This window comes from Triturus cristatus, chromosome 4_2 (genome assembly GCF_964204655.1).
Source record: "Triturus cristatus chromosome 4_2, aTriCri1.1, whole genome shotgun sequence".
Taxonomy (NCBI): Eukaryota; Metazoa; Chordata; class Amphibia; order Caudata; family Salamandridae; genus Triturus; species Triturus cristatus.
In genome coordinates, this window is record NC_140586.1 from 935287309 (window position 1) to 935295960 (window position 8652).

At 44.6% G+C, this 8652-nt stretch overlaps 1 pseudogene across 1 annotated transcript in view; it reads right to left on the reverse strand.

Annotated features, from left to right (window-relative positions):
• The window catches only part of LOC146838958 (uncharacterized), an 87250-nt pseudogene extending 79297 nt beyond the window's left edge, over nucleotides 1-7953 (reverse strand). Inside the window, exon 1 of the transcript XR_014960744.1 lies at nucleotides 7786-7953. The product of XR_014960744.1 is annotated as an uncharacterized LOC146838958 (transcript). The remainder of the gene's footprint in view (nucleotides 1-7785) is intronic.
• Nucleotides 7954-8652: the final 699 nt, after the last annotated feature.

Consider the following 8652-nt stretch of genomic DNA (forward strand, 5'->3'; position numbering starts at 1 on the left):
TAACAACGTTTGATAACACCCAAGCGCTATCCCCAAGGTTAGCATTGAACTCATTGTTATTTCAGACACAAACTTGTTTAGTTTCCTTGTAGCACTTAATGCGGGGAGGTGCCTGGCTCCCTCTTTAATATTTCTTTAGCATTTCTTTCCTTGTAGCACCTAAGTGCTGGAGTTGCCTGGATCTGTTTTTGTTCTCTGCTTACGATCACCTTACCAGTTCCCGCTTACAAATGCAGGGCGTGGTGAGTGCTTCCACCCCCTGTCCTACTTACACCGGAATGATGGGGATTAGACCACTCCCCTCAAGGTGGACTACTTGTGGATGGCCGTGGCATCGGCATGCTGCTGGCCCGCAAAAGGCAAGCCCGTCTGCACCGTTCCGCGTCCGGCCAGGGGCCGGAACCCCAGCCAGTTTAACTACCCAACTAAAATTAAGGTACTCAACGGACCAACTTAAAAGCCTAGCCCCTAAAATCGCCGCAGTGTGTTTACACAATCTTACAGTGGACCCTCCTAAATTGAAATGTCCTCATTGCAGCTTTAGCCTCATACACAGCAAGTCAGTCAGGACTAAGGATTACAACGCTCAGTTCTTACCAACTGCCCATCTATGATCAAACACAAGATTTACATTTTTTAAATCATTATGTGAAAGCAACCTGATGCCCTGTTTCTGACTGAAACATGGCTCAATGAATCCTCCGCACCAGATGTTTTAGATGTGATCCTGTTAGGCTACAGGATTGTAAGACAAGATCGCCCTATAAAAAGAGGTGGAGGGAAAGCCACAATTCATAAACTAGCCCCGAAATGTACCATTAAGGCTACTAATATCAAGAACTGCAAAGCCATCTTTTTCTCTCTTTTTCTAGCAGAAAATGTTGCCCTAATGGGCTTTCTGATCTATTGCCTGCCTAAACCTGCAACTCAATTCATTTCTAGTTTGGCAAGGAACATTGTCCAACCTGCGCTACGCCACAAAAATGTTATCGTTTTAGGCGATCTTAATCTACACTTTGACAATAATTCCAATACAGAAGCGCTAACTTTATGCAGGGAGCTTAATACCATGAATTCTAACTCAAAGAGTGCTCACCCCAACCCCCCACTGGGCCATACACTAGATCCCATGAATTCTAACTCAAAGAGTCTTTATTTTATACCTCAGATTGCTGGAGACTGCGTTGGGAAGCCTGAAGCAGATTTAGAATATACCAGTAATGCTAGCTGCAGAAATCTGGATACAATCCTTAAATGGCTACCCGGCAAAAAATGGATATGCTTTAAAATTCTCCAACTTACTCATGAGGTCTTTTACAGAGTGCAAAGGCAGTCCAACCTCTTTGGCTGACATTTTGGTGCCTCACACTCCAATGTGTCTTCTGCGATCCAGTGCCCAGGTCTTATGTCATATTCTCTGCTTCCAGAGTACTAGATAGGGGTGAGAGACCTTCGGTGAGATGAGTCATCACCTACAAAATGGGCTATCTTTGGCCCCTCAACTCATTCCTTCCCCTGTGAAGTCATAGATGGTTCAGGAGATCTCTGACAATGTATTTTATCTTGCTGAAGCACTGCCCTGTTGGCTCGTGCTTTGCCCGTCTGTTTCAGGTCTATCAGTCTGTCTTTGGTTCGCTACTGCCATGACCCCAGAGGTCATAGAACGGTCAAGAGATAATGGGTTTCTACAGCACCATTGAAGCATGTTGTTGCCTGTGGCCAGGTGGGCTTGACGGATCTTGAGGGTGACTCTCCGTTTTGAGCCCAACTCCAGGCAGAAGGCGCCTTGTGGAGATCATCCAGAGCTTTCTTCCAATCAGGAGTTGCTACTTTCCTGCCTCAGCAGTTCAAAGGTCAGGTGAGTCAGAACTGCTCTAGGTCACATTCTTCTTAATTGGTATTTCACTGATAAAGTCACTGTGCTCAAGTTGCCAGAAAAAGGAGGAAGATGGATTTAATTGAGCTCAGTGGAAAACTGCTCTTGCAATGGAAAGGATGACAAGACCCGTCCCCCTCCCATCACCTAGTTCCAAAATCAGGGAAGGCAACCAAGCAATTGACACAGTCAGGTTGTCAGGCACACATGCCCCTGCCCTCCCCACCCTCAGCCGGCAGTAGTCCCCTTAGGGGTGCAAATGAAAACAGTGGTACCCAGACGAATAATCTGCTGCCACCACAGCCAGTGACATCATAGCATTGTTAGAAAGGGAAGGCTCCACCTTTGGTGCGATCGGGGTACACTTTGGCGGGTACCACCTTTCAAAGGAGCTAGCCTCTGCTGTTTTTAGTCTCTTGGCAAAGAGTAGGCGATCACCTCTTGTCGGCTTTTAGATTGTTAAGACCATAGAAGGTTAGAGGTCAGAAAAAGGTGCAGAGCAGTGTTTACAAATCCACGCAGAGAACATCTGCCTCAACATAGAGAATTTTTGTAGACACATTTAGACTCCTAAATAATCCACAAGACTCCAAGAGTCTGAACGTCCCCTGGCAAATGACTAATAAATAACAACCTCCCTGTACCAGCAACGTTCAGAAAGATTCCACAATCTCGAGGTACATTCACTTCCTCTATCAGTTGTAACTGCAGATGGTAACCACTATCCCCTTTGGACATGGTCCTCAATTTTGCCACCAGAATCTTACTCATTCTGCCCAGGCACACACCCTCCTTCCATCCACTACACATCATCCAACAATTACAAATCCATCTCCAAGAACTTCAATCTAGACTCAAATCTTTCAACCTTCTAGTTTCCTGCCAGTGTAAATCCCGGTCCTTGAGATTCATCGATGCTCCACAATCAACACACATTACGTTACCTTGTAAAACCATCTAATGAACTTTAACCAACTCCATCTTGCCTCAGCCACATGAACATACTGCTATAACACTAACACACGCACAGGCTTCAGCACTAACAATTGAAATGGTATTTCACTGACCTGGACTACGGATGCCATGAAAATAAGGTATGATGTTTTTGTCTAAGCATTAACATTTGTTTCTCAAGGTTATATCCACAGTGGGAAGAATGCACTGTTCTGCTAATGGTATCACATGTACCAGGAGGTAGATGTTGCATGCAGTATCTACAAAAAGCTGAACCAGAAGAAGTGTCTTGAATATGCTTCCCAATCAGTCTCAAATCAGCACAGGAGCTTTGTTGGAATCTGACGCAGTGAGTCAACAAGCACAGAGGATCGTTTTGGTTCACCTCTGCCAGGCTATCTCCTATGAGGTGGAGGAAGACAGGATGGAACAGGCCACGGGAGGCTGGATGTGTATTCCACATACTATGCCAGACATCAAGTAAACAATCAGGAAGTATTGCAGAGAAGATACAACAGGTTGCTATTTGAAGAAAGTGTCCACCACAGGGAAAAAACGAACGTAGGGAAAACCCACATTTCTTCTTCACCTCAAGATGTTCGCAAGTTAAATGAGGTTCTCATTGGGTCAGAGATTGACGCATTCAGCACAGGGTGTCCTCACAAATGTTTAGTAGTATTATAGTAGAGGAAACAAAGCACTCAAAGAGGGTTGAGGCAAAAGCCCGCACCTGTCTCTTCAAATAGCTGGCTAGTATTATGATGGTGCTCGGAAACCAGGAAGTGCACCCCTCTATACTTCCTATGGGGGTGAATCCCCAAATCCAAGCACAAAAAGATTGGAATCAGCGCACATCAATTAACAATATTATTTAAAGTTCATATGATATCAAGTGTCCATGATGATCTGAAGAAATTGCCAGGTCCAAATTATTCTTTGTAATTGGTGTGAAAATGATAAATCACTGCTCTGTGCAATACATGCAAGTGAGCTTTTAGCCATGTTAAAACCTAAATATATATGTCATCTTCATATTTATGACAGCAAATGTGTTGGCTAAATGAAATGTGTGAATATTGGATTTTAACGACTGAACCTATTTATCAATAAAGAAAATAATTTTGTTTACAAATAATAATTTGGACCTGGCAATTTCTTCAGATCATCATGGACACTTGATATCATATGAACTTTAAATAATATTGTTAATTGATGTGTGCTGATTCCAATCTTTTTGTAGTATTATAGTAAACTAGCATATTTATACCTTTTTAGGTAAAAGACAAAATGAATTAGCAGAAGCCAGCAGTCCCAAAGTAAAATGCAGAAGAAAGATGGGAAAAGGCTTCTCTTGACTTTAGTAATATAGAGACAAAGGTCTGTGTAACATAAAGACTGGAAAAAAGAATTAATCTAGATCTGAGATTATCATCCACTCCATCACTTTCATCCTCCTTGGAGATCTGAACTTTCACTTCGAGGACCGTAATGACGCCAATTCAAATGCCCTTCTTAAAAGCCTTGGGAACCTCAACCTTACTCAGCACGTCACCGGACCTACCTACACCGCTGAACTCTTCGTGGACCCTATCTTCTCTACACTAACCAACATCACAGTCAACAAACCAAAGCCTGTCACCCGAACTGACCACGTCCTCATGAGTTCCACCTAGGGACAGGCCTGTCGCTGCTGGAAGAACATTTCAGAGAAAGATCTCGAAAAAGGACTGGGCTGCTGCCTTCTCCTCACGTCACCTCGATCATACCAGCAACATAGCGGATGACATCAAGAACTTCATTGAATGAATCACCAACTCAACCGACACCCTGGTCCCCCTCAAGCACAGCAAAAAATAAAAATCAAGATCAAGATCACAAAAACAAGCCAGCTGGTACATAGAAGAACTAAGGAGCACTGTAATCAACCGGAAATCAAGTGCAGAACAAGCAAAGACTCGCAAATGAGGACGTCTTCAAATCAGATGCTTTCACCAGCAAGTCTGAAATGCTAAGCAACGCTGACTACATCGAAGCCAGCAACCACAGCAGCACATAAATCTTCAGATAATTCATGGCACCCATAGCCACCAACAGAAACATATCCCCTTACCGGATCCATGCAACAAACGTCTTTTGGAACAAGATCACATTCATATATGGCAACTTCACCCTCAACCTGACCCCATCAACCTCACAGCAGTCTTCAAATTTCAGCCAAAGAATGGATCTTGACCATTTGGAGCACCATCACCACAAACAAGACTGCTGCAACCAAAAAGACCATCCACTCCGGTGCCCCATTAGACCCATGCCCCCACCACACTTTCAAAATACGTCTATCCACCATACGTTAAGTCCTCACTCCAATCCTTCCCAGAAGCCTGGAAACAGGCAGATGTCACAGACCTGCTGAAGAAACACTCCATGGACCTTACCAAACTCTCCAACTACTGACTGATCTCCCTCCTACTATACACAGCCAAAGACCTAGAGAAAACCATCAACAGGCGTCTGGCCAACTACCTCGTCAACCACCTGCTCCCCAAGGCCACCCAGTCCAGATTCAGTCCCGGCCACAGCATCAAAACAGCACTCATCGCACCCACCTACGCTATACGCATCATCCTAGACAGAGAGAGAGAGAGAGAGAGAGAGAGAGAGAGAGAGAGAGAGAGAGTGCGGTCTTCATCCTATTGGACTTCTTGCCGGCATTTCATATGGTATCACACCCAAAACTTCATCAGGCACCTTCATGAGATCAGGATTCAAGGGCCTGCCTATGATAGATCTGCTCCTTCCTGACAAAAAGAACTCAGACAATCAACCTGACACCATACCGGGAATCTCATCTGTAGACACCTAAAGGTTTAGTCGTCAGCCGGACACTCTTCAACCCCACTGGCCAATGTCATCCGGGCCCACAACATCAACATCCTCTCCTACACCAACAACATGCACCTATTGCATCCCTCACGTGCAAAACCTACAGCACAAGGGACAAGTTCACTGTCTGAATGAAGTCTAACTATCTCAAGCTCAACACTGAGAAGACAGAAGTGTTGAATTTTGGAAACAGCACCTGTCATGGTAGACCAAGGTTTGAGACAGACAGGCAGACAGACACACACACTCCCCCACCCCCATTCCCCTGCAGCATTTAATGCCATAAGCAAACCTATTGCACGGGAAACTATTGCGATGACTGAAGCTTTTGCCTAGACTGAGATATGGAAACAGGGGCAAAAGGAGAAAAGGGGAGCGGGGCAGCACGAGTAGCTTGGGGGACATGCTTCTGACATAGGGTAGAGGAGGGCAAGTCAACAAATAAACAGCGAGAGCCGAGCAAAGAGTGTGCACAGGTTTCTCATAGTGCACTAAGATGCAGCCACGGCCGCTGCAGGTAAGAGCGGTGAGGCCGGGTTGGGGGGGGGGGGGGATTTCAAGAGACGACTACGAGGGGAAATTAAATAAATAATTAATTTTCCCTCGAGGTCGTCTCTCGAAATCCCCCTCACATGGCCCCACCGACCTTACCTGCAGCGGCCGCTAGGATACAGTGCTTGGGCAGTAATGAACTCATACCAGCCAGTTTCCCCATCTTCATATCTTGCTTGCACATATTCCTTGCACTTAAAACTAAAATGTATGGCTCTTTTTTAAACATTTAGCCTGCTGGCGCCGTCCAACAGAAGAAACCAAATGTAGGGGCTGAGGCATGTTTTACAAACCCTTGGAGGACGCTCTGGTCATCTGCCCAGTGTTGATGGACTTGCGTAAATTAAGTCTAAGGGATGAGTGTAACAAACTGGGAGTCCGAACCTGTCCGCAGAGTATTACAGCAGCATTAAGCCCAGAATATAAAAGGTTCATTCAGGTCCTCAGGTGGCCATCCAGTAAGTCCAGCCTGATAAACACTTTACTGTACCTTTAACGCCCTGGCTTCCTTTCAGAACGCTCACACGTAAGCATACTGCTGCTAGCATCTCAAAGGCCTTCTGTTAACTGCTTGGTACTCTACGCATATATTTTATAACTTGTTTTATATTACACTCAGTAACTTAACAATATGGATAGTCTTCTCTGGACGACGTCTAACAACGTCTCAGCTCTCGCACAGACTTGTTAAATGCAATTATAATGCTGCTAGTACCTGAAGGGACCTGAAAAATATGTAGTATTTTATGTATTTATCTAAAACTTGTTTTTTTTACACAATCATTTGTACTACTTTTAAACTGGATGTACCTTTTTCACATTTGTAAAGGTTTTTAAATAACCATATACAATAAAGATTAATAACAACACTAAGATGCAGTGCAATCTGAACAGATTTTGCACAGTGCAATAAGATGTAGTGCAGCGTGCACTGATATCTCACAGTGCAGTGACACAGATTCATCACAGTGCAGTAATTTGCAGTGCAATGGACAGATTTCTCATAGTGCAGTAGACAGCAGTCCATTGTGCACAAATTCATCATATTGCTGTAAGAGGCACTGCAGTGGCACAGCTTACTCACAGTGCAGTAAACAGCAATGCAGCGTGCACAGATTCCTCATAGTGTAGTATGATGCAGTACAGTGTGTAAAGATTCCTCTTAGTGCAGTAAGATGCGGTGCACAGATTTCTTACAGTGTAGTGAGATGCAGTGTATCGTGCACCGATTCCTCAAAGTGCAATAAGATACAGTGCAGTGTATACAGATTCCTCAGTCCAGTACGATGCAGTGCTGGGTGCACTGATTCTTCATAGTGCATTAAGATGCAGTGCACACAGATCCCCTCTTTGACACAAATGAAGACCATAAATAAACACTTCAAAGACCGGAAAGAAAGACCCCCTCCAAGAGGCCCCGGATAGAAGAGCCCAGCTCAGCCCGGCTCTTGCAGAGATTCCCTCCAGGATTATTCAGTTTATTTCTACAAACACAGCAGAAGGTGCTGACAATCTCCTACCTGAGCAGAATCCTGTGCAGACATGTCCAGGCTCCCTCCTCCTCCTGGAGGGTGGGGGCAGGGGCAGATTTGGGGCGGGGGGGGGGCTTGTGAGGGTCTGAAGAGGAAGATAACTGCACAGACAAACAATGGATCCTTCCTCCTCTGCAGCAAGTTGAACACACCAGGAGAGGCGGGACGTGATTTCAGCATCTGGTGCTGATGCTGTCTCTGCCGCCGCTGACCCGGAAGAGGAAATCATTTTCCCCATTCGTACAAGTGCTCCGTGGCTATTATCTGCAGGTGAGGAGCGCCCTCTGGTGGCCGCTGACAACCGCCGCGCCGCCTCCAGGCCACACAATTGAATTAATTTCACACATACAAGCATTTTGTGCCTGTAAAGACCTTGGTTTTAGATGTCACAGGCATGGATGGTTTTAAGGTACAGACAGTCCAAATCCAGGGTCACAATTAGGTATTAAGTTTTCTGTTTAAGAGCATAATTACCTCCTACAATATTGAAAAAGCGGCTTCTGCCAGGCTTTGATACCAGTGTCTGTCGCTCTGTTGTTTTGTTTACCGATGTAGGTGAGGTCAGGAAGTGAACGTTTTGTATTTTATTAAATATATGAAAATGTGGGCAACAGCTACAATTAAATTGGAGAGATGTTTTCTAATTTCGTGTTTCTGTGGGATAGTTTTAATAATTAATAGTGATATTTACCCTCAAACGTTTTGGCCTAAATTAATTTTTGGATTTCTAGTTGAAGATCATTGTTACCTCTTATAGTATTAAGCTAAGAGGCCTCTGTCTGTCAGATTTTGATAACAGGGCCTTTCGATCTTTATATGCTGACCTGTTTACCACACTCCTCTCCCAAAAAAAGC